This window comes from Phoenix dactylifera, unplaced genomic scaffold, assembly GCF_009389715.1.
Source record: "Phoenix dactylifera cultivar Barhee BC4 unplaced genomic scaffold, palm_55x_up_171113_PBpolish2nd_filt_p 000657F, whole genome shotgun sequence".
NCBI classification, from domain to species: Eukaryota; Viridiplantae; Streptophyta; class Magnoliopsida; order Arecales; family Arecaceae; genus Phoenix; species Phoenix dactylifera.
The window spans coordinates 125,937-150,996 of record NW_024068046.1 but is presented as its reverse complement, the minus strand read 5'-3'; the positions used below and the strand labels follow the sequence as shown (position 1 = coordinate 150,996).

The 25,060-nt window shown below is 41.2% G+C and overlaps 1 pseudogene; it reads right to left on the bottom strand.

Moving 5' to 3' along the window:
- Nucleotides 1-22,853: 22,853 nt before the first annotated feature.
- Nucleotides 22,854-22,951, bottom strand: LOC120106835 (annotated as a pseudogene).
- Between the last annotated feature and the right edge of the window lie 2,109 nt (nt 22,952-25,060).

The window sequence follows — 25,060 nt, the reverse complement described above, 5'->3', positions numbered from 1 at the left end:
AGACCCTGCATGGTAGTGCACAAATGAGCACTAGAACCAGAATCTATAACCCAACTGGAAGTAGAAGAAACCGTTAGATTAGTTTCAATTATGAGCAAGTCTATACCTTCTGAAGGTGTGTCACCTTTCTTGTTCTTCAGGCTCTCGAGGTATGAAGGACAGTTTCTCTTCCAGTGGCCTTCGACATTGCAGTGGAAACATTTTCCTTTGTCGTTAGCCTTTTTCTTTTGAACTTCCTTCTTTGGCTTCTTGTCTTTCTTCTGCTTCTTAGCAGGCTTCTTTTTCTTCCAAGTAGACTTTCTCTTGGAACCAGAAGTCAACTCAGCAGCAAGGACATTGCCCCTTGAACCTTTCAAGGCTCCCTCAGCAGTTACCAACATGTTGATTAGTTCAGTCTTAGTGCATTCAATCTTATTCATGTGGTAGTTTACTATAAACTGACCAAATGAATCAGGAAGTGACTGTAGGATCAACTCCACTTGTAATTCCTTGTGCATGTCCATACCGAGCTTCTCAAGCTCCTCTAGGTCCTTGATCATGGTCAGACCGTGATCATGGACAGACTGCCCTTCGCGCATCTTCGCTTTGAAAAGCCTTTTGGACACTTCAAAACGAGCTGTGCGACTCTGCTCACCATACAACTCTTGCAGGTGTGCCAGTATGTCCCTAGCAGTCTACATATTTTCATGCTGGCATTGGAGTTCATTAGACATGGATGCCATCATATAGCATTTTACTCTAATGTCATCATCCAACCACTTTTTATGCATCTCACGCTGAACATCAGTAGGACGTGTTGGTAGTGTGGGGATATCTGAATCGAGTATGTAGCCTATTTTCTCACAGTCCAAAATAATTTTGAGATTTCTAAGCCAGTCCTTGTAATTGGTTCCCGGTCAGTCGGTTGGTCTCAAGAATACGGGTCAAAGGGTTTGAAGCTGACATTGTATCTGCAGAGAGTAAAGATTCTAGTTAGACTTTTGTACTTGATCCTAATCTGTTCTAAGGTCTTTTAGAACAAATGTAACTCCCACTATTTTCTCGAATCCCTCACACTCCCCTGGTAGGAAAACGGAAATCCCACACGACTAGGGTTCCTAGTGGGTACTGCGGTCCCACCAATTTACATGCCACCTCACCTAACAGTTATTGGTGACACATAGATGGATGAGTGTACAACTCTTGTACAATGCTTCTCAAGCATGGTGCAGTGTAACTTGGTCTCTAAGCCATGAAGACCTCACCTAACAGTTATTGGTCCCATTTCTTAGTTAAGTCAGACCCACCGTATAACCGTAGGAATAAAGTCGTCATTGGGTCCTCACCTAACAGTTATTGGTACCCAACCCCACCTTTACCCTACAACATCTCATGTCTATAGAGAGGTCCAGCCCCCCGATGCAACTTGACCACTGTGTCCAGCCGAGACAAATCAACATCAGAAAGGCCTTAGCAGCTCTACTACAGTGGAAGACCTATTGACTTAATATTGGTTAATCAGGTCTTAGTGTTTGCAACTTGAGCCCTTCATAAGAGGTAATCGAACAATTGGCCAGGTAAGCAGGTGGGAGGCTCCCCTTACTCAGATAGTAAGGTCCTAATTAAGTAACCACCTTTCATGCTTTCCTAGACACCAATTAGATCAATTAATCTAATATCACTTGCTCATGTCGGTTCACTCTCGACTTGATTGAGGAGGTTTTGATTTAGGTCTCAATTGGGTTTGTTACATCATATGTAAACCTATCTACCCGACTCGCATTCACATCACATGTAAACGGCACATCACAGGCAGTTATAATCGCAGCATCTAATAAAGCTAAACTTTAACTAGGTGATGATCATGGATTCTAATTAGGTCATATTACAAGCACATGCACATCAATCGATCAAGTGGTCTTCAACTCTTGAATTGGTTCCAAGCCTCCTTGATTCGATCCTTGATCAACTCTTGATCCCATCGCCATCAACCGCTTAGATCACCTTTCATCTCATGCCTTTGCTTCAACTTGATCGTTGATGTACATCACATCACAGAAATACAACCAGATGTAAAATAAAAATAAAAATAATTTACATCTCCTTTTAGGAGGCACGCAGGCCTCTCAAAACATCAAATAAGATGCATGCAAGCATCTGAAAAATTACATGACATCGCAGATCACATCGCAGGTCATTACATTTGATACCAAAAGGGTTTGAATCCTATGATCATCACCGTATGCGACAATTATAATTTTCAGATCTGAAACTTAACTGATTATATCATGACATAGGTCGCTGATCATGCTAATCATGATTCTAAACTTTGTAATCCCATTAACAATGCAATTAGAATCATCTTTTTATCACATAAAAATCAGCATGTAAAAATCAGCACCCCTGAAAAATCTGCATGCAGAATTTTTCAGCATGCATGATCATTTAATTTTCAGATCTAATATGCCTTTAGATATTTAATTCTTACCTTAATCTACGAAGCCTAGGCTCTGATACCACTGTTGGGAACCCGCCCATGCCGCTGATATTTCAAAACAAAAATCAGATGGCAGCGGAATCGGCATGCACGGGTTCGACGTTCATCGCATGAACGTTGTTTCGAGACCTTTCGTAATTAGGCAAGAATTAAAAACTTTTAAAACTATTAGGAAGATCAAATCTTCACCTTGCGCGGGTAGATGATCACCGCGAATCTGAATTCATGGTTTTGGAAGAGGGTTCGTTTGAAGCCGTTCAAACGTCCGGCCTCTACGGGTATCCACACGAAGTAGAGAACCGATCAAAGCTTTCTTGTCTTCCCGGGGTGCTAGCTCCCTTGCAAAGACTCCTTTGATGGCTGATCTCTTCTCTTTCTTTCAACTCTTGAAAGTGCTTGAGAGGAGGAAGAAGAAGAAGGAACTCAAGGAAGAAGAACACAGCTTCTGCAGCCTTCTTTCTTTTCCCTGCGTTGGAAGAAGGATTGGAGGAAGAGGAAGACGCCAACGCTTGGACCTTGCTCTTCCTTTGCTTGCGGCTTAACCAAGAGGGTGGCGGCAGCAAGAGGAGGATGGCTCCAATACCTAGGGCGCCGGCCTCATGGTGCTTCTTATAGCCATCAAGGGCTCCTCCAAAGTAGGAGCCCTAGATGGTTTTCCAAAGAAAGAAAGGGGGGGTGCGCCGGCCCCTCTCTCTCCTTCAATCCGCACCATCCAAGATGAGAGGGGCTGATGCCCCTCTTACTTGGTTAACCTAATCCTCTTCCAAAGAGGATTAGGTGCCTCTCTCATGGTTTAATCCAATCTAATTAGGATTGGCCAAATTGGGTTCAATCTATACTAGTCCTAATCCAATTAGGACTTGAATGAACCATGACTCAATTGAACTCTTCAATCCTAATCCAATTAGGAGTCATGTTGATTCATTAGATTAATAATTAATTTGGACTTAAGGAATCCTAATCCAATTAGGATTTGTTTAATTTTAGTCCTGATCCAATTAGGACTCTACTTGAATCCGAAGTCCTAATCCAATTAGGATTTCTAGGAATCCTACTCCAAGTAGGAATCCAATTTTTAATTCAAAACTCCTAATCTCATTAGGATTGAGGAATCCTATTCCAAGTAGGAATCCCAGTCCTAATCCAATTAGAACTCTAGTTATCCTACCCGAAGTAGGATTCTTGTTTCAAGTCCAATTAATTAATTCCTTTTTCCTTCTTCAACTTCTTATCAATCAAATTGATTTCTTGTGATTCCTAATCACGATTTCAACCATCGGATCGGTCAATACTTCTAGTGTGTGTGACCCCATAGGTTCTATTCTGACTGGTAGTGAGATATATTGTGATCTCTATCACTATATCATTGAAAACTCCTTTCAATGGGTTGGAACGATTCCAACTCAACTCATTAGGGTTTATCGATCATCAAGATAATCCCTATGAGTCCCACCATCCACCAGTGACACCTAGCAGCATGTAGTGGCTACCCAGCAGAATGGAATGATGAACCTCTAGGTGCAGTTAACATGTGATACAGTCCTACTATCGTGGATCCCTACAGGACGGAGGTCATGGACAACTCGTCAAACCCCATCGTCTGTCATATGTCAAGATTTATTCGACTCGAGTTCGATAGTGAAAAACTCTTTCTCCACTGTGCATACTGCCCCGGCCGAGGTCTTACGAACTCAGTCTTATAAATCACATAGGATCTCTCCTTATCTATCAAGGTCGATAGATTCCATATAGGTGCATACCCTACTCCTACAGTGAACTTACTGCAGCCAATCTACACTGCATGGACCCATATGGCTAGAGACCATGTATGTGTGCAGTCAAACTACAATAACCTCACTGTGAGTAGCCGAAGCGCCGCAGGTCAAAGGACCAGTCACACTACTGCAACATCAAGCAAGTCACTGACGAGTGGATAGACATCCAAGTGACTTCTTGTATTGGTCACGCTCAGTACCCTTGTTCTCTAACAAGCACCTGCACTATCACTTCAGTGTCCCTACACTGTGGACTCAAGTCTCGTCCATCCAGAAGGAGAGTGATCTGTGCACTGATCGGATCGATCACCGTCCTCGTGATGATCCTTTGATCAGGAGCATTTAGAAATTAATCACCAATGATACATGGCTCAAATTCTCAACTCTTGAGAATATGTATCATCATCTTATTAATTTCTTGGACGATTCATAGACACATAAACAATATGAATGAAAAAGATGCCTTTTATTTATTCAATAATAAATAGTCAAGTACAAAATTATGTCCCTAGAATCAACAATGTGTCAGCCAAATTGGCTTCTAGGGCATACATCTAACATATAGTTCTTGCCAAGGCTTTTTAGGCCATTGACAATGTCAGTAAACCTAGTGAACATGCATGTGATTGTTTCATTAGAATCCATTTTAAATAGTTCATACTTATGGACCAAAATATTTATTTTGGATTCTTTGACTTGATTCGTGCCCTCATGGGTCACTTCAAGTCTGTCCCAAATCTCTTTTGCAGAATTGCAAGTTGAGACCCTATTGAATTCATTTCTATCTAAGGCACAATAAAGCACATTCATAGCTTTAGAGTTTAGTTGTGCCTTTCTCATGTCATGTTCATCCCAATCCTTTTCTAGTTTGGGTACCGTGACACCCTCTACATATATGGATGGGATGTATGGCCCATTTACTACAATGGTCCACATCTCATAGTCTTGGGCTTGGATGAATATTCTCATCCTAGCCTTCCAATATGAGTAGTCGGATCCATTAAAGAATGGGGGTCTTTGGGTGGACTGACCCTCAATGTGGGAAGATCCAAATGGGGTTGTCATTTCGATCTTTTACTCTTGGGTGGAAGAGTTTAGGCTCTGATACCACTTGTTGCCCAGATAGACAACCCAAGAGGGGGGGGGGGGGGGTGAATTGGGTTTTAAAATAATCTTACAATTTAAAACGATGTGGATGACTAATTAAAGCTATTGCAAGTTGTTCGATTAATTGCTATGTGCTGTGAGTGATATGAGAGTAAGAGAAAGAGAGACAATCAATCACAAACACCAAGTTTTATAGTGGTTCGGAGCTAACCCTTGCTCCTACGTCCACTCCCCAAGTCTCACTTGGGAATTCACTATAACCCCTTGGATTACAGCCGGTTGTTTTCCAAGCTCACAACCAAACTTGTTGTTTTACGAGCTCACAACGAACTCGGTCGGTTTTCCCAGGCTCACCGACTAGAACCAACCCCGATTGTTTTTCCGGGATCACAATCGAACCCTTACACGTTGGTTTTACACTCGGCTCACCAACCAACCTCTATACCCTTGATTCAATCCTCCGATTGAACCAAGCAAAGACAATGTGTAGATGAAAAGAACAAACAGAAAAATACAGCTTCTCAAAAGCAGATAAATGGCAATATGAACAATAACGAAGTTAAGAGCCCTCAAACGCTTTTAAGTTGGAGAAGAGGAAGGGCTTCTTGAACTTCGGGTCTCCTCTTGAATGTGTAGTCGACTTGAATGCAGGAGGAGGCTCTTTCACTATTGGGAAGAAGTAGGTGGATGCAGTTAATGCTGCTCTTCCCTCTTTTTCGTTGAAGAACAAGTTGCAGAGATTGAAAGCTTGATTACTTGGAGTGGAATGGTTGTTCTCTGCTTTGCTACAGTCCTCTGTGGCTATTTAAACCAACCCCCAGGAAACTAGCCGTTAGAGAGCTTTTTTTGCCCGTTCTGCACACTCTGTAACCCTGACAATGTGTCCGTTGGTGGGTTGGAGTCGACTCGCGCGATCAGGAGTCGACTCGGCTGTAGCGGGAGTCGACTCATGCTTTTCTGGAGTCGACTCGGCAACTGTTTCGGATTTGAATTAAAGTAGCCTCTTAGGCTGGGAGTCGACTCGTCTTGACCTAGAGTCGACTCGCCAACTTCTGGAGCTGACTTGGCTTTCTCGGAGTCGGCTCATCCCATGGAGTCCGTGGATCTATTTTTGAATTTGGTCCACTCGAGTCGACTCGACAATCCTGGGAGTCGACTCGGCGCTCAGAGCTCGAACTCCCTATCTTTTGCCTCGTCCAGTCTTGGAGTCCGTGGTCTTTTGCCTCGTCCAGTCTTGGAGTCGACTCGAACTTCCCCGGAGTCGACTCGGCTCTCAGTTTCCGAAACACTGTCTTCTGTCTTTTTGATGTAGAGCTGCCTTGGAGTCGACTCTAGCTGTCTGGGAGTCGACTCGAATCTCAGAGACAGTAAATTGGTCTTCTGTCTTCTTTGTGGTTGCGGAGTCTCGGAGTCGACTCGCGTATTGCGGGAGTCGACTCGAATCTCAGAGTTCGAAAAACGTTCTCTGACTTTTTCCTTGTGTTCCTCTGAGAGTCGACTCTCACTTTCTTTGTAGTCGACTTGCCAACCATCGGAGTCGACTCGCGTTCCACGGGAGTCGACTCGAATCTCAGACCCGAAAACTGCTCTCTGACTTTTCTGCCTGTGGCTCCTTGGAGTCGACTCTTGCTACCCTGGAGTCGACTCGGTGAACATCGGAGTCGACTCGCGCACTTCAGGAGTCGACTCGCTGACAGGTTTTGAGTTGATGCTTTCTGTTCGTCTGTCTGTTCTAAGTCGGAGTCGACTCGTACTTATCCGGAGTCGACTCGAGCCCGTCCCAGTGAACTTGATACGCTTGGAGTCGACTCGTGATACTCTGGAGTCGACTCGAGTCTCAGACTTTGGTTCAGGCTGACTTCTTAACTTATCCAAAATATTATGAACCAAGTCTAGAGACACTTAGACAAGATTTTCACTGAAACACTTAATTGAATTCATTAGTAAGCAAGACATATACTCAAATGCTTTGAGCTCATCAAAATCAAATAGGGTTTTAATCAATCACTCCACAGACCCAGAAACCTTCCGTCGCTGGATTAGAAATCCAGGTAGTCCGGTATCAAAGTACAGTGAGTTGCTTGCAAGCCACTGGTTGCAATCTCATGTCTAAAGGATACATATACCCATATCCACTCGAAACAACTCTTGACAAGAGAGAGTTCGTCAATTGGTCACGTTCAGTGAACGTACACTACCATTCACCTGTATACCATACTAGTATCTCTATACTCTTTGGTTTGGAAGACAACCAACAAATATAATACACAATGACCTACGCCCGATAATACTATCGTCCTGTTAATAGTATATCATACGGTCATGAACATTTAAGGACTTGTGTGACAAAATCATATTTCATTACACAAAGCAGTTCTAAGGACTTCATCACATCAAGAGTTCATGAAGATGTACTGGTGATGAATAAATATCAAATAATATTTATTAATTTTATTGATCCATTTACAATTACAATCATCGAATGATTGGTTTTAGAACACAATTCCCAACAACTCCTACTTGAACTAAAGCCAATCACTACAGTATCTCATACCCATCTTTGTAAAATGATCATTGAACTCCTTGATGGTGAGGATTTTAGTAAAAGGGTCGGCTAGGTTGTCCTTTCCATCGATCTTTTGAAGATCAACATCACCTCGCTTGACAACCTCACGAAGCAGGTGATATCTGCGTAGAATGTGCTTGGTGCGCTGGTGAGCTCTTGGTTCCTTGGCCTGAGCGATGGCACTAGTGCTATCCGAACAGACAAGGACTGGTCCACTAAGGGAGGGTGCAAGTTCGAGCTCAGCAATGAACTTCCGCATCCACACAGCTTCCTTCGCCGCATCCGATGCCGCAATATACTCCGCCTCGCACACAGAGTCCGCTATAGTAGTCTGCTTGGAACTCTTCCAACAGACAGCCCCACCATACAGGGTAAAAACAAATATAGACACACTCTTGTTATTATCACGATCTGACTGGAAACTGAAATCAGTATATCCCACAAGTTTCAAGTCATAATCTCCATAGAGTAGCCACTTATCCTTAGTATTTCTCAAATACTTGAGGATAAATTTTACAACGGTCCAGTGGCTGTCTCCTTGGTCAGACTGGTACCTACTCACTACTCCTAGCGAGTGTGCCACGTCCGATCGTGTACATATCATGGTGTATATGATGGACCCCACAGCCGAAGCATAGAGAATCCGATGCATACGGTCTCTCTCTAGCAGAGTTGTCGGACAATCTCTTTTAGAGAGGGAAATTTCAGAAGCTATCGGAAGATAATACTTCTTGGAATTCATCATGCTGAACCTTTTCAGCACGGTTTCAATGTACATGGATTGGGACAGACCGAGCAACATCCTAGATCTATCTCTATAGATCTTCATCCCAACGATGTAGGATGCTTCTCCCAAATCCTTCATGGAGAATTGTGATGAAAGCCATATTTTTACTTCTTGTAGTGCAGCGATGTCATTTCCTATTAGGAGAATATCATCCACATACAGTACAAGAAATAAAACTACCGTACCATTAGCCCATTTGTATATGCAAGGTTCTTCTTCATTCTTAACGAAGCCATAAATTTTAATAACCCTGTCAAAACGAATGTTCCAATTCCGAGCTGCCTGCTTTAGTCCATATATGGACTTTTGCAGCCTACACACTTTAGACTCATCTGCATAAGTAAAACCTTCAGGCTGTATCATATACACCTGTTTCTCTAAATCTTCATTTAGAAAAGCGGTTTTAACATCCATCTGCCAGATCTCAAAGTCCAGATGGGCCGCAATCGCAAGCATGATCCGAATGGATTTCAACATTGCCACAGGCGAAAACGTTTCGTCATAGTCAATACCATAACGCTGACAAAATTCCTGGGCAACCAGATGGACTTTATAGGTTTCCACCTTTCCGTCTGTGCCTCTTTTCCGTTTGAAAATCCACTTACACCCTATGGGTTTAAATCTTTCGGGTGGGTCAACCAATGTCCATACATCATTGACCTTCATGGACTCCATTTCAGATTCCATGGCTCCAAGCCATTTATCAGAGTCAGACCTTTGCATAACATCCATATAGGTGACGGGATCCTCATCGTTCTGATCAAGATCAATGGGATCATCGTCCCGAATCAGAAAACCATAGTATCTATCCGGTCGATGCGGTACTCTACCGGATCGCCTAACGGGTGCAACCTCAATGGGTTCTGAGTTTGATCCAATCAAATCAGACTCTAACGGTTCAGTTCTAGTTGTCTGATTCTCTACCTGTTGAACTTCATCAAGCTCAAGAGCTGTTCGTTCCTTCACCAAGAAATTTCTTCTCCAAGAAGACAGCTTTATTGCTGACGAACAACCTTTGTTCATTAGCCTGGTAGAAATAATAACCTTTGGTTTCTTTTGGGTAGCCGACAAAAAGACATTCTTCCGACCTAGCTTCCAGTTTGTCTGCTTTCAAATGACGGACGTAGGCTGGAGACCCCCAAACTTTAAGATGAGAGAGTACAGGCTTTTGACCGGTCCATATCTTATATGGAGTTTTAGTCATAGATTTACTGGGAACTCTATTAAGAATATAACAAGCGGTCTCAAGTGCATAACCTCAAAATGATAAGGGTAAAACTGTAAACCCCATCATGGATTGGACCATGTCCAACAGAATCTGATTCCTTCTTTCAGACACACCATTATGCTGCGGTGTTTCGGGAGAGGTCCACTGAGAGAGAATTCCATTCTCCTCCAGATATATCAAGAAATCACTGGAGAGGTATTTACCACCTCGATCAGATTGAAGTATCTTAATACACTGTCCAGTTTGTTTCTCTACTTCATTACGGTATAATTTGAACATTTCAAATGATTCATACTTGTATTTCATAAGAAACACATACCCATATCGAGATAGGTTGTCGGTAAATGTAATGAAATAACTGTATTCATCTCTTGCACTAGTGCTCATAGGTCCACATACATCCGAATGTACAAGACCTAATACAACACTGGGTCGTATACCTTTTCCAGTAAAAGGCGACTTGGTCATCTTTCCAAGACGACAAGACTCACAGGTATTAATGATTTACAATCATTAATATTTAAAATATCCAGTGAGGCCAACCTGTTGATCCTGTTCTTGTTAATATACCTAGCCTACAATGCCGAAGGTAGATATCAGAGATATCATCAGATCTAGGGCGTTTACTTGTAGTGTACATTACACTAACAGGTTGTGACAATACATAAATGCCATTGTTTAATCATCCATTGATTACTGTAACACCATTCATAATGATATCACAATAATCCTTCTTTATACAAATTTCATAACCGTTTAAGGCCAAATGACCAACAGAAATGACATTCATTAAGAAACTAGGACAATAGTGACATTCACCAAGGGCAATTATGTGAAAATTTGAAACAATTTGAATATTACCTAATGCTAGAACTGGAGCAGTTCATCCATCTTCAATATTTAGGAATTTTTCATTGTTACCAAAATTCTCAATGACTTGCAGTCCTTTCAAGGTATTACAGATATTAAAAAGACTCCCGGTATCCAATACCCAAGTCATAATATCACATACAGAGAAATTATAAGGTGTTATCATATAACCACCTTGACCAGCAACTCTTTGCTGACTTCTCTCATTAGCACTCGAGTTAGCCTGATTCTTAATCAAAGGTCTATTCGGCTCATCACTATCCAATAGTGATAGGGGGAACTTATAAAAGGATATTTCTGCATAAAGGACAAAACCAATGCCTTATTAGTAAATGAATCAATTAATCTAAAGACATGGATTTTAGTCCAAAGATCCTTCTACTATTTTATACGAATCAGGAGCCTCTACCTCTAATCCGAAGAATTACTCTTAATTCTTTAGTGGGCACTAGAATTCAATAGGCTACACCTGGGCCTGGCTTTGGTCGGTATCTATCCAAAGACACTTAAAGGTAGGTTCAAAACAAATTGTTTCAACTAAACAACTTCTAGTGATCATTTTGCCCCAAGAATCACTTCAGCAGGCGTATATTGACACTACTGAAAGTCCCGGTTAGGTCCAACCATTAACATGTAGCAATCAATGCAAACTATCTAATAGATGGTCAAGCCCGACTTTGGCCGGTATCCAACCGGACCACCCATTCCAATAGTTGCAACTGATTCATCATTATTGTATGACAATTCCAATGACCGATACGCACCAGTGCGCGTACGCGCCTCCAATGTATATAGACGCATTGGACTCATTATCACACAACTAATGGGAGGCTATGACGTGGTCATCTCCATTAACCATATCTTTTTATGGACCTAATAATTTAGAGAATTTTTATAATAAAAAGCTGACTCAATCCAAATCCTCCCACTGACTTCATAAGTCATAGATTCAAGTCAGTGCACCTAAATCAGTCCAACTGATTTTCTTACAGGCATGGGTTAATTAGAGTCAATCAGAGATCTGATTAAAAGAGATTCACCAAGATGGCCAGATAAGTGAAATCAGCGGAAGGGTATGTCCATGGTCTGCCATACCGGTCCGGCCTGGGATCGGTACCGGATCAGCGTGGAATCCGGTACCGGTAGTTTATTGTTGAAGAACCAGTTCGAAACCGGTACGGGACCGGTTCGGACCGGTACGGGACTAGTTCGGACCGGTATGCTACCGGTTCGGACCGGTACGGGATCGATTTCGTACCGGTCCAGGCCGCCACCGGTACGCCGACCGGTACTGGTACGACGGACCTTGGATATGCCATTAATTTGACTGGACCGAAACCCAGCAAGTAGCTCCCAAGTAAAAATCTACTGATTACAGTTGCCTTTGGCACCAACTGGTTTATCAATTTCAATTCGATCAATATCATAACTCAAGCTCAACTACGAAGCCTAAATTAACATTCATTTGGTCTAATCAAAGACATGGACTTGATCAACTACAACTATTGCAAAGATCAGGAGTAATCTTGACCCAATTTAAGAAACAACTTTAATTAGATTAGATCAACTACACTACCAAGTTTGATTTCAACCATTGAATCCAAATCAATTGGATTTGATTTAGCTAACCCATTACCCCATGAATTATGCAATGTCTTAGATGTTCAAATCACATTTAAAGTCTAGGATCTATATCATTACTCAATTCATAATTAAGTATATTGCATTATTCATGTTTTATCTTTGTTTTGCATGCTCCATAACTTTAAATCCTTAAAACACTTTTAAGATTCAAGTTAATCATGCAAACAAACATGTTCATTCATCATATGAATAACATAATGAAATAATATAATCAATTTACATCATATGTAAAAGATCACATCTTGCATAGATATTTGATATCACAAAGAACCTGGACGGGCTCTGATACCACTGATGGTGTGCGTGCAGAGGGCTAAGCATGAATTTCAGAAAATTTTATACGAAAAGAACGGGTTAAACATTTTAACCCAAAACATGCTTGATATTTTAGATATTTTGACTCTGGTACTAGTCGAAGACAGTCTTCAACTGCACATCACATGTGGGACGGGCTCAGTTCCAATACATAGGGTGACACCCGCGCGTGCCTATCAAAGCACTCATCACATGAGCCCTCGGGTGGAGAGCCACGTTTCGTCACACGATCACGCGTGAGAGTTTCCGAAAATCGGATAGTCTCCACTAATCCTTTGCTTTGACACCAAATATCACAAAGACCTCAGATTCCGAGAATTGTGTGATTCAAATCACAACTTCTTGTGATTTGAAGATTGAGATTATATCTTAACCGTAAAAGAGATCAGATCTCTTACCTTTAGAAGGGGGTTCCTTCAAGGATGCTTCGCAGCCGCACAAGCGTCCGGCCTCGATGACACGTCCACGTGGGACTCCGGAATGATCAACTTTCCGGGGAGTGCTAGCTCGCAGGGAAGTAGAAGGATGGCTGAAAGGGAGAAGGAAGAAGATGGACCTTCATAGCTCAAGAACTCCTTCTTGGGCTTTCACCTTCAGAGCTTTCTCTATAGAATTCAGATTGGATTTCTTATCCTTCATAAGCAAGAGGGGTGGCCTATTTATAGGCCAAGGAGAGAGAAAAGGTGTCCCATGAGGTGTCCTGCCAGGACACATGTCACACATGCAAGGGGCGAGGTGTCCTGCAATGAAAAAAATGGCTTGCATGCAAAGGGGGTGAGGTGGCCTGGAGGGCGATGTCATGGATGACCTCATGAGGCAGATGAGGTCATGGATGACATCACGAGTGTGAGGTGTCCAGGCCCGCCACATGTCACACATGCAAGCAAGAATATGCTTAAGAGCAGACGGTCGGGATGTGGGTCCCACATACAGTATGTGGATCCCAGAAATGCAGGACGTGGGTTCCACATACAGTATGAGGGTTCCACCTAAGCAGGACGTGGGTCCCACATACAGTATGTGGGTCTCACAAAGGGAAGGAAGTCTTGGTCATACTAGGATCATAATTGATTTCAATCCAATTTGACTCAAGCCAAATCTAATTTGGTTGGGGCAAATTAGACATTTTCACATTTTCACCAAACCAATATTAGTGTCAATTACGGTTTTACCAATTTCAAATCATATTTGAATTTGGTCAAGCCCAATCTCTATTACTCAATCAAATTGAATCTAATCAGTGATCCAATCACCAATTAACTTCTCCAAGCAACAATTGCTTAGCGCAATCAGTCAATCACATTGACTATTTTACCTTTAGACGATTCTCAATCGTCAATCAACCATTTGATCAATTCAGAAACTTCTAAGCGTGTGACCTTAAAGACTCGAATCTAAGCAGGTAGTACAAGAATACTTTCTGCACTAATCGAGGTAACCATCTAGCAATGAGATTCGACGACCGGATAGGCCGAATAGATGCAAAGCAACCTTCTAGAACCTTTTGGACAATGGTTACCGTATAATTCATCCTCTTGACCACAAATGCCCAAGACGGGTTAAGAGTCTGTCAACTCTAAAACTATCCATCCAGAAATGTGTTTTAATTCAATAAGTCAAGTGATAGTGATTTGACTTTTTCTGGCCAGGGTACTCCTTAATTGAAAACACATGGCATTCACCCTTATTTCTAAGGGAGGTCAATCCCATCTTGATCTGCAACTGACTACCACAGGTCCACAAGTATTTGACTGGACCTAGAAACCTTCCGTTGCTGGATTAGAAATCTAGATAGTCCGGCACCAAAGTACAGTGAGTTGCTTGCAAGCCACCGGTTGCAATCTCAGGTCTAAAGGATACATATACCCATATCCACTCGGAACAACTCTTGACAAGAGAGAGTCCGTCAATTGGTCACGTTCAGTGAACGTACACTACCATTCACCTGTATACCCTACTAGTATCTCTATACTCTTTGGTTTGGAAGACAACCAACAAATATGATACACAATGACCTACGCCCGATAATACTATCGTCCTGTTAATAGTATATCATACGGTCATGAACATTTAAGGAGCTGTGTGACAAAATCATATTTCATTACACAAGGCAGTCCTAAGAACTTCATCACATCAGGAGTTCATGAAGATGTACTGGTGATGAATAAATATCAAATAATATTTATTAATTTTATTGATTCATTTACAATTACAATCATCGAATGATTGGTTTTAGGACACAATTCCCAACATAATTGTGCGATGATTCATTCAAAGTGCTCTAAGTTAAGGTTGTTGCCTTACCTGGGGATAGGATCACCCATAACATTTTTACTGGAACACTATGGTATTGCTTTTTAATGTTAAATGGCATGCCAAAGGAAAAGGAGGGCTAAAATTAGGAAACTTGAAATTGTTCTTGTAGGTAATGGTTGCAGTTCAACATTCATATGGAGACATCAAATTAGACAAAAGCATAATTTTGTCTCTAGGAAGACTTTTAGTCTTCATTTTCATGGTGGTGATGATAATTGGATAGATCATGAAATGCCGTACCGGCCCGTACGGGCCGGTACGTACCGGTCCGGCCGTGGACCGGTACCGGAACGGATAAAAAACCGGTATTTCCCGGTTTTTTATCCGAACCGGCCGGTACGGGTGCGTACCGGCCGGTTCGGGCCCGTACCGGCCGGTTCGGAGACCGTACCGGTGCGAACCGGCCGGTTCGCACCGGTACGATTTTTTTTTTTAAGAACCACAGCGCCGCGCGCTGTGGTTTTTGAAACCACCGCGTACCGGCCGGTACGGGACCGGTACCAGCCGGTACGTACCGGACCGGTACCGTACCGGTCCGGCCGGCCACCGGTACGCCGACCGGTACCGGTACGGCGGACCTTGGGATAGATATTTAAGGTTGAATCTATAGTATATATCGTGCTTTATGTGAAATTATGAATAGATGATGTCAAGAGTTGGCATCAAGAAAATTAGGGATTCTAGGCTTCGCTAACCGAGAAAATAAGGGTTTGGATGTGCACAGTAAACAAAGTGCAAGACTTAAATGATCTTTGTAGTACTAATAATCACATTAATTCATGGATAGCATATGAAAGACAAGTAGCTGCTCAATCCAAAACAAGGTAACCAGGTCTGATGGAATCTGCCCATTCACACCTTCAATTGGGTGCCAACCTCCTATGTCCCATTGGATGTTAATTCGCTCAAAGGTTAATCTAGTTATGTTGCCAGCAGTAGACATCCATTTTGTTTTGTTTGGGGATTGAATAAGAGTTTTTGCTTGCTTTTTTTGTGTGGTTGGAGAAGGATGTAAGGTAGGGTGTAGGTTTATAGGGTTCGGAGGTGTCTAGTGAAGATTGATTAGGGGGTAAAAGGTGATCACTGATGTGGATTGCAGATTGTAATTGGATTTGGTGATGATTCAAGCTTTCAAGGGAATGACGGTTGAAAAAATGGTATCTAGTTGATAGGAAAAGAGGTTGGAATGGAGAGGAAGTGCTTAGACTCTCTCCAAGTATTTTGGACTCGGGGTGGCAATTTTAACTAGAACCTGATCCAACTTGTTCCTGACTTGCATAACCTTGCCCATTTTCTTTACTAGTAGGCTATGGATTAATGAATCCTGACATGCAAGCATCTTGGGTTGGATTCAGTTTGGTGCGATATGACCCATCACATTTTGACATAGTCAGCCCATAAGACATAAAAATATGATCATATATATATATATATATATATATATATGTATATATTCTTTATCCTTCTCCTTTTTCTGGTCTTCTTGGCTGGAATCTGCAATGGTTCTCTCCCTCTACTCTCGAACTAAAGACTATATCACTCGAGCGCCAGCAATTTTCTTAGACTATCAAGATCATAGATCACCCCTACCCTAACAAACTATATGCTTTCAGTACTCTAATATAGAAAGAAGGAGCTACATCTTTGATTCTTCCATCGATCTTCAAAAATATTGGAAAGTGTCCCTCCCAAAATTCCATATAAGCGGGAAGGAGCCTGCATTTATCCGACTTTTTTTTTATTTATGATAAGAGAATAGATATATGACTCATGTAAATTTAAGGGTTCAGGTCTCTCAGCCTTGAAATAAATAGGAACTAGCCCTAAGCATAATAATAATTATTAAAAGCTGCCACCCACTTTTCATCATCGTCCAAGTACATCAACCTCATCTACCTCCTCTTTAGCTTCTCCAACCACTTTTCCAAGGTTCGCTGTCTTGGTACCGGACCCTATTACTGGTACCATCCTATCACAGTATTGATATGCAGTATGGTATGAGACGACGAGACGTATTGAGTATTGGTATAGTGTGAGAGTGCATACTGCTTCGGTGCAGGTATAGTATGGTATAGTAGTGATTGATATGGAGAACTTTGCTCTTCCCCTTATCTCAATTTTCTAACCTTTCTTCTTGTTTCTTTCCATTCTATCTTCATCCTCAATATCCTCAACCATTTCTCTCCTCTCCCTGTCCTCTTAGTTTTCTTCCTCCAATCCTTTATCTCCTATCTTTGTCTGTTGGACAGTGGGAGACCACTCTGCACCTCAATCTCTAGGGGCCGGTGACCATTACTACCCTGCCATCATGGCACATTCAACACCCCTTGGGAGCATCCATGCCCCTCCATGGAGTACTGGTTTGATACTCGCTAAAGGGATGGACCATTACTACTTCTGCTCAACCATCGGGATGCCATTAGACACTAGCTATATCATCAAGATGCTCATCAATTGCATTGAGAAGTTTGCTGACTCTTTTCCCTCCAATTTGTATTATCCTCAATCATCTTTGGGTAAACATGTTTAGTTCGAGTTAGTTTTTCTGACCCTCCAACTAGTTTGAGTCAGCCTTGTCCAATCAACTTGTCGGTCAAGTTTAGTTTGTGGTCAATGCTTGTTGACTTGATAATGGAGCTTGACTTGACTTGAACCCAGCATGCCCAATCCATTATTGCCCCTATTCTGGATTCATTTTGAGAGGCAGTCAATGGCCTCAAACCAATCGACTTGTTAATTATAGCAATAAGACTTGTATTTATTTGTCAGTTATTTGAATTTGCACTCTTCAGATTCTTGAGTCTTTCTCTAAATGTACATGGGAAAACACATTAAATAGAAAGAGGAATGACGAAAGGCAAAAGGTGGAGGGCTTGAATTTATTAGTATATTTATTTTTATGCAAAAGTGATTTTTTTGCATTATAGTGAAAATGCACTAATTTTAAATAATTAATTAAATAAGAATAATCTAAGATAAAAATATATCTAGCATCTTTGGTAGAGTTCTAAATTATGTTGAATTAAAATAAGTTTTATATATTTGTTTAATTAAATATCAATTTATTATAAAAATGAATTAAAAATGTTTGATGAAGTCTAAAAATTATTAAAAATTTGTATTACATATAGATAATATAAAAGCATTTTCTGGATCAATTTGGTGATTTTTTAGTTACAATGTAATTTGACTAATTTTCAAATAATTAATTCGTCAATTAGCAATTGATATAAAAATGTTTGACATATATCTTTTCCACAGAAAAAATGTTTAAGGAGGGCTCCGGTAGCTTAAGTATTTTAGGATATGGACTATAACCGTTACTTGATGTTATACAATTTGTAGTGTTATATTTTTTTGAATGCTTTTGCGGCTAATGTCGCTAGAATCCGAGGCCAATTGAGGTTGGTGAAGTCCCGAAGTAAATTTGAGTTCGGCAAAGACCCTAGGTAAAGGACACCAGGCATCGTACATTATATCACTTTTAGGGTTTGAGTCCGATATGAAACAAAGTCCACTTGCCGGAAGTTTTCCAGTGAGGGACTTTTCGATGCTCAAGTCAGTCGTGTTCTAGGAAACAATAAAGAAAAGAGAGAGAGAGAGAGAGAGAGAGAGGAGTTTCTGGAATTGGAATGGAATGACTTACCTAAGGGGGTCCCCCATTCCCCCTATAAATAGGATGAGCTTAATGTTTGTTATCAAAATCAGTAGAAGGTGTAATATCGACAAGGTAATGGCCTAGCCTGCAATAACTGCAAAACAACGGTACATTGTGTAAAGCTGCACGGTAATGGTTGGCCTGGTTAAGGGCATCATTCGTGCAGTTATGGTTGAGCTGGTGTAACCATAACAGCAATCATGGCCACATGGTGAATGGGCATTAATCGCCTTCCAATTTTTACTAAGGCACGTGGCGCCCTTTTCCTGCCCGATCGGATTTGGTTTCACTTCAGTCATCACCAAGGTACCGCATGTTGGGTAATACTGAGGTCTATCTTGCGAGGTTGGGTCGATAATTATTCTCCATATCACTTGCCCACCCATTCCCAATTCCGAGGCTTATCTCTACTTCAGACGAAAGGGGTAGCTTGATCGAACTAACCAAGGTCGTACACTTGCAATTTTGGAATTGTGCTGAACGTTTTAGAAATAGCATTTAAAGTGTTGATTGACCTTCCTAAAGCATCATCATTTTGGTGCAACTTTTTGGATGGTTGATGAGAGCACAAAAGTGCGATCTATACATCGCTTAAATTAGTATTATTGCTAACAAATAATGATAAAATTGCCGCATTAATATTATATTTTTGTGGGGTGCAGGTGATCGTAAATCATAGCTAAAATACGCATAAAGTCAGTCCCAGTTGCACACTAGAAGGAGCATTAGCCAACTAGGTGCAGCCACATCCAGCAGCAGCATGTCCTCCCCATTTCGTGCGTCCATTTGAAGGAATCCCGCAGGCGTCCGTGATTCACCCTTCGTGTCACAGGTCCCAGCATCCCGCGATTTCTACATTGTCCCACGATCAGCTTCTCCCGATAGAGCCCTCGTGCGGTCGATCCACTTCTCCCAGCGCATGTGATCAGCTCCCAGCCATCCACACCATCAGCCAGGCATCATACGAATCTCAGCGTCCCGAGTCCAACATCCGGCCGTCCGTGGCGATTCCACCGCGATCCAGCCTCTCCCAGACATTCCGCATCCGCGTGCAAATTCCCCGCGTCTGTGATCTCAGCGTCCGCGTCCCAGCTCTTTCGTTCGCAAGCATTTCCATCCCAGCAAAGATCCAAATCTCCCGCGAAGCTTTCCGCATCCCATGGCGATTGCAATCTTCCGGAATATCAGCTCGCTTTCGAGTCCACGCGCCTTCCAACCGATCCCAAGTGTTCAAGCCCCAAGCTTCCACGTTCACAGAGGATCTCAGCTGCCTCCTGCGATCAGCCTTCCTCCCTTACCGAAGATCCCGGCTTCTGTGATCAGCACCCAACCGTCCACGTCCGAGTTCCTCACGAACGCACGTCTCTTCCGCCTCTTCCCAGCGATTTTTCCAGCTTCCGATCCGTGATTCCAGCATCCACGAGCCTCCCAGATTCCGGTTCTCCCGCGAGTGATCCTCCACGTCCAGATCTCACGCGTTGGAGCATCCCGCATCTCCTGCTTCTGCGATAGAACAGCAGCGAATCCCAGGATCTGTGAAGCTTCCCAGCATGCCACGTTCGCGGTCAGCCAGCATCCGAATCCCAGCAACCGTGATCCCGCGATCCATGCCCCAGATCCAGCGGGTCCGCTCATCCTCCACCGCATGTGAGAAGGGGATCGACCCCAGCTTGATATATACCTCTCGGCTGGGTGAGAAAAGGTATCATCCTCATTCGGTGAAACAGAGCCTCAATCCCCATTCAAAGAAGAAAAAAAAAGGGAAACAGAGCATGCTCTGTTTCCAAAAAGAATAGGAAAAAAGAAAAGAAAAAAAGGGAGTTTTCTTTTTTGTTAATGGAGGGCTAATTTCTTAGGAAGGGAGATGGAGGAACCTTTGATGTATTGCTCTTTGAAGTAAACTCTAAACTTTTGCCTTGAATGAATTATATTTACTGATATGTTTTTGATCCATGCATAGTTATTTTGTAGATAGCTCTTTAATGGATTATGATTATTGATATATGGATTGCTTTAGTATTTGATTCGTCGTAGACGTAGAAAGCACGACGAATGCTTAGAAATTGTGAGTTCATATGTTCATGAACATATACCATGATTAGATCTATCCTACCATTCATTTTTAATCAAGAACCATAGAGTTTATTTCTTGGATGCAATATCGTCAAGGGGATTCCAGATCCCTACCATCTTTATTTTATTAAACTTTGTTTATTGCTATATTGTTCTCCGATTTTAATTTCTGAAAATCAAAACATAATTTTAATCCACAAATTTATTAAATTAATTAATCTAAAATTATATTAAATAATCTCATATATATTTCGTTTTCTGAGGATTCGACCTCGGACTTCCGAGAATTTACTACTTGTGCGATTCTCCTGCACTTGGGAGAACAATTTTATTTTTGCATCAAGTTTTTGGCGCCGTTGCCGGAGAACGGCTGATTTATTTGTATAATTTTAGATTTAATTAGTACTTTAGTAGTTAGTCTTTTTCTTTCGAAAACAAAAAAAAAATTCTTTACTGCTTTTTTTATTCCCTGCATAGTCTGCATCAAACTCTGATATCAAAGTAATTAACCGTCTGATTGAACTCAAATTTGGTTGTCAGGTGCAGAACCTGTGTTTCTTTCATCTGAACGGTCCTGATTGACATTCCGAAACTTTTAAGACCATTAGATTAATACGAAACCTTACTGCTTTCTGTTTTTTAATTTTCTGCATTTAATTATTTAGAATCAGGATTTTATTGTTATCATATCTCATTAACCCTTGTTGCTAATTGAAATTTTTTTTTTAAAAAAAACTTTAAGAAAGGATCGAGGGTGATTATTCAAAAATTAAATTAAAAAAAAGAGAAAAACCTAAAATTTCAAATTTCAAATTTCAGAATTCAAATTTCAAACTTCAACTCATAAATTTTTTTAAAAAAATAAATAATTTGCTTGATCACTTATTCAATGAAATTAATGTCATGTCATAAAATATATAAAAAAAATCTCTTGATTGTTGCATATAGTATAAGGTATCAGCATAAAATATTCTAAGGGCTGAACCCATTTAAAAAGATAAGGTCGGGATTTCATCACTCGTCCTTAGTCCAAAAATCACCCCATTGCATAAATATCCTAAGCTTAACTAAAATCAACTAGACGTTGGCCCCTAAGGATATTCGAGCTCAATAGGATGAAGACCACCAAAGTTGCACCAATTTCGCTCTGTGGCTTAGTTGATGTCTAGGCAAGCTTTGTCCCTATAAGGGAGACAGTTCGTCTGTTCGAGGCAAGTGGGCTTTAAGTGGGAAAACCTTTGCGAACGCATCGTGACCCCTCCACTTACCTGGGAGCTTACCTGGTTAACTCGGTTCATTAGACCGGATTGGAGGCTTAGGTGCCCTCTTCAAACCAGTTAGGAGCTGTCTAGAAATTTAAGAAAAACATTAGAAATTAAGGGGTAATGTTTTGTTGCATGCTTGATTGTGAATAGATTTTTGTTTTAGGGTGTCGTTTTAGGGTATCTTTAGTTGGTACTTATATTTATATTTATTTAAAAAAATATAAAAAATTTTAATTAAATTTTGTATGCTAGGTTGGAATAGGGACGACACCAGTCGATTAAGTCGTACAACTTTAGATCATCCCTTAGGACACATCCTTGAAATTCCTTCGCAGTATCTCACACCTTGTGAGATGCAAATTTTCCTGATGATGTAGGAAGTCACCATGGTGATGAAGGTAGACCCCCAGTTATGACACTTCGACAATACTTACATCCCACTAGGACTAGTCAACCTTCATGCATGATTATTCCTAAAAATGTAGGACACTTTGAAATCAAACCAGGAGTAATTCAATTGCTGCCAAAGTATCATGGAACGGAATCCGAGAACCCTTATCTTCACCTTAAGGATTTTGAAGAAATTAGCATCACATTTAGAATGCCAAATGTATCGGAAGATGTCCTTAAATTGACCTTGTTCCCTTTTCCTTAAAGGATAAAGCCAAACATGGCTGAACTCCTTGAGACCTAGATCGCTAGGAGCATGGCATGATATGCAAAGAGAATTCTTGAAAAAATTCTTTCCCGCACAAAGGACTAACTTTTTGAAAAGGCACATTAGTAACTTCCAACAAAAAGACCATGAAACATTTTATGAATGCTGGGAGAGATTTAAAGATTTGCTTCTCTCTTGCCCTCATCACGGGTTTGAAACATGGAGAACCATTAGTTTTTTTTACGAAGGGTTGTCTCCACAGTTAAAACAATTTATAGAGACTATGTGCAATGGTCTATTTTTGGAAAAGCAACCCGATGAGGCATGGGACTATTTAGACTCTCTCGCAGAGACTGCACAATTATGGAAAATAGGGGATAGAGTGAATAAACCTTTACCTAAGCCTACTAGCGTTGGACATGGGGGCCTTTACAACCTTAGTACTCAGGATGATATTCAGGCTAAAATGGCAGCCCTTACTAGGAAGGTAGAGGAAATTGAACTTAGAAGGATTGAACCCGTCAAGACCGTAGAACATAATAGCGAGTGTTGTAGGATTTGCGAGATGCCTGGCCATCTCACCACTGATTGTCCCACAATACCCGCATTCAAGGAAGTCTTGCACGATCAGGCCAATGTTATGAATACCTATCAAAAATCTTTCAATAATCCTTTTTCGGGTACTTACAACCCTAGATGGAAGAATCATCCAAATTTCAGGTGGAGGAATGACCAACCTCAACAAGTATATAACCCAACTCCTCCACCTCCGCAACCTCATTATGCACACGCACCCCCTCAAAATCCAGTCTCGAAGAAACTTTGCAATCTTTCATGCAAGGTCAAGCTAAAATCAATGATGAATTAAGAAATCAACTGACAACGCTGACCACTGCTTTAAGTGCTCAAGAGAAAGGTAAGCTACCAGCTCAACTACAACCTAATCCTCAAGTCTACGGCAGTAGCAATGCATCATCTTCAACTTCGCATAAAGAACAAGCAAAGAGTATAATAACTTTGCGAAGTGGAAAGGATTATTGACCGACCAGTCCCAGAACAAACACAAGTCATACCTGATTCTGACCCTCCCAAGACAAAAGAAAAGGATAATGAAGAAACTGAAGCACCAACATCTACTGAAAAAATTGAATGTTCTTTTCCTGCACCATTTCCACAAAGATTAAAGCCCTTGCAAAAGCTTGAACCAAACTCTGAAATTCTTGAGCTTTTTAAGCAAGTAAAAATCAATGTACCTCTTCTGATGCAATCAAACAAGTGCCTTCCTATGCAAAATTTTTAAAAGATTTGTGCACTGTCAAGCATCGTTTAAATGTCAAGAAGAAGGCATTTCTGGCTGAAAATGTGAGTGCAATTTTACAGCATAATATTCTTCCTAAATAAAAGGATCCAGGTTGCCCAACTATTTCGTGCATCATTGGCAATTTTAGGATTGAGCGAGCATTGCTAGATTTAGGAGCGAGTGTGGAATTTGTTGCCATATACGGTATATGAGCAACTCGGTTTGGGTGAGTTGAAGCCAACAACTGTCACCTTACAATTAGCTGACAGGTCAGTGAAGGTTCCTAGAGGGATTATCGAAGATGTGTTTGGTCCAAGTGGACAAGTTCTATTTTCCTGTTGACTTTATCGTACTGGACACACATCCGGCTTCCAATTCACCAACTCAGATTTCGGTCATCTTAGGACGTCCATTCCTTGCAACTTCTAATGCATTGATCAATTGTAGGAATGGTGTCATGAAGCTTTCTTTTGGCAATATGACCTTGGAACTGAACATCTTTAGTATAGGTAAACAACCTAGTGATCATGAAGAAAGTAAAGAAGTTGAATGGGTTGAAACCATTGCGGAAGAATATTTGTTAAAAGAAATATTTACTGAATCGGCCGACAATGGTTTGATAGATTGGTGTTCTGAAGGTACTGCAGATGATATGGTCCACCTATTTTAGATAACTCGGAATGTCATGATGGTCAATGGGTGGAGACCGAGAATAGAGAAATTTGAACAGTTGCCATCTCGAGAAGCAAAGATAGTACCATCCTATGAACAAACACTAAGCTCGAGTTGAAACCTTTATCGAAGGAACTCAAGTATGCCTTTCTTGGACCTGAGGACACATTTCCTATAATCATCTCATCTGATCTGGATCATGCCCAAAGAAAGAAATTACTTGGTGTTCTAAAGAATCATAAGGAGCTTTAGGATGGTCTATTGCCGACTTGAAGGGGATTAGCCCTTTAATTTGCACGCACCGGATATATTTGGAGGACAATGCCAAAACCACAAGGCAAATGCAATGC